Source organism: Triticum aestivum, chromosome 4D, assembly GCF_018294505.1.
Source record: "Triticum aestivum cultivar Chinese Spring chromosome 4D, IWGSC CS RefSeq v2.1, whole genome shotgun sequence".
NCBI classification, from domain to species: domain Eukaryota; kingdom Viridiplantae; phylum Streptophyta; class Magnoliopsida; order Poales; family Poaceae; genus Triticum; species Triticum aestivum.
This window is the reverse complement of record NC_057805.1, coordinates 393625064-393627736: the sequence shown is the minus strand read 5'-3', so window position 1 is coordinate 393627736 and position 2673 is coordinate 393625064.

The following is a 2673-nucleotide window of genomic DNA, read 5'->3' as shown; positions in this document are numbered from 1 at the left end:
AACCTTCGAAAAGCATCCGTTATACAAGTTATGGCAATACTCCCGAACTCCCGCCCCAGTACTGGGTGGCGTCGAGGTGATCTCACCAACAACTGCATAAAAGAGATTTCGATGTCGGCGAAACTCGGGTATTCCAGAACTGCAACGATAAAATTGTGACGACAACACCTCGGAGCTCAACTCCCCGGGACACTGCCACAACCCCTAAATGACAGGAGGCACCAAGAACAATGTTCTCGTCACAAAACCATCGGAACGATTCCAAGATACCCGCGTGATCCTAAAAAATTTTTTAGTGAAATCTGAGGAGAGAATAGTCAAAACTTCTACGTCAGGAGACCTCACCAGAGCGACGAAGGGACTGAGGAGTAAAAGAATCCTACTCTCCGATATATATAATCCTAAGACTCAAAACATTTTGTTCGAGACTCAACAACGCCAGCGATTCGATCAAGCAGGGGGCTCCTAAGTCGGGGATGGCTCTGATTACCAACTCGTAACGCCCACGATGCGGCTATATCTCCCACGTGTCGAGGCACGACTTAGAGGCATAACCGCATAGTGGTTTTGTCGCAAGAAGGGTCATCTTCACACAATCCCATGTAATGAACAAGAATGGGATAAAGAGTTGGCTTACAATCGCCACTTCACACAATTCATGAATAAATATCATACATCATCCAAAATACAAACATATAGACCGACTACGGTCAAAATCCAGATGAAAATAAGACAACCCCAAATGCTAGATCCCCGATCGTCCCAACTGGGCTCCACTACTAATCATCAGGAAAAGACACATAGTAACGACCACGTTCCTCGTCGAACTCCCACTTGAGATCGACGCCATCATCTGCACTGGCATCGTCGGCACCTGCAACTGTTTTGGTAGAATCTGTGAGTCACGGAGACTCGGCAATCTCACACCCGCGAGATCAAGACTATTTAAGCTCATAGGAAAGGATGGATGTAAAGAGGTGGAGCTGCAGCGGCAAAAGCATATATGGTGGCTAACTAGCGCAAATGAGAGCGAGAAGAGAAGCAATGGAACGGCCGTCATCTAGCAATGACCAAGAAGAGGTCCTGAACACCTACTTACGTCATGCATAACTCAGACCGTGTTCACTTCCCGGACTCCGCCGAGAAGAGACCATCACGGCTACTCACGCAGTTGATGTATTTTACTTGGGTCAAGTGACAAGTTATCTACAACCGGACATTAACAAATTCCCATCTGCCTCATAACCGCGGGCACGGCTTTCGAAAGATATTACCCTGCAGGGGTGTCCCAACTTAGCCCATCATAAGCTCTCACGGTCAACGAAGGATAAACCTCCTCCCGGAAAGACCCGATCAGTCTCGGAATCCCGGTTTACAAGACATCTCGACAATGGTAAAACAAGACCAGCAAAGCCGCCCGAATGTGCCGACAAATCCCGATAGGAGCTGCACATATCTCGTTCTCAGGGCACACCGGATAAGTCAAGCTACGAGTAAAACCAGACCTCGAGTTTCCCCGAGGTGGCCCCGCAGGCTGCTCGATTCGGACCAACACTCGAAGGAGCACTGGCCCGGGGGGGTTAAAATAAGATGACCCTCGGGCTCGCGAAAACCCGGGGGAAAAGGCTTAGGTAGCAAAAGGTAAAACCAAGGTTGGGCCTTGCTGGAGGAGTTTTATTCAAGGCGAACTGTCAAGGGGGTCCCATAAATCACCCGACCGCGTAAGGAACGCAAACTCAAGGAACATAATGCCGGTATAAGAGTAACTAGGACGGCAAGAGTGGAACAAAACACCAGGCATAAGGCCGAGCCTTCCACCCTTTACCAAAATATATAGATGCATTAATTAAATAAGAGATATTGTGATATCCCAACATATCCATGTTCCGACATGGAACAAACTTCAACTTCACCTGCAACTAGCAACGCTATAAGAGGGGCTGAGCAAAAGCGGTAACTTAGCCAAACAACGGTTTGCTAGGAGGGGATGGTTAGAGGCTGACATGGCGAAAAATGGGGGACATGATATAGCAAGTGATAGGAAGCGGAGCATGGCAAAAGAGCGAACAACTAGCATAGCAAAGATAGAAGTTATTTCGAGGGGTGGTCATCTTGCCTGCAAGATTCTCAGAGTTGTCGAAAGCTTGATCCTCGTAAGCGTACTCGACAGGTTCCTCGTTCACGAACTCGTCTCCCGGCTCTACCCAAGACAAGAACACAAACAAACGGAACCACAATCAACAACGAGAAATGCGCAAGCAACATGATGCAAAACATGTATGATATGCGAGATATGATATGCGATGCATATGCGTGCTCCGGAAGGAAAAAGATGAACATGGCAGTAACTTGGCAAACCAAGCATGCCACTGAAAAGATGAGATGATTTCGGTCGAAATCGATATAAAGATCACCGGAATCAGATGCACGGTTTGCAAATGGCAAGCAAAACAAGAATGACACTAATCTGCGATAAACAGCAAGATAGGACTTAAAATGCAACAAGTAACAATGCTACAGCACCCCAACATAGCAACAAAGCACATGACAGTAAACTAAAGGAGATGCTTGACAAAAGATGAACACTGAGCTACTGCTAGTTCACAACATATCAAGCTCAAACAAGCATGGCAAAAGTGCAAAAGATTACAGGTTCACAGACTTGGAGAAAAA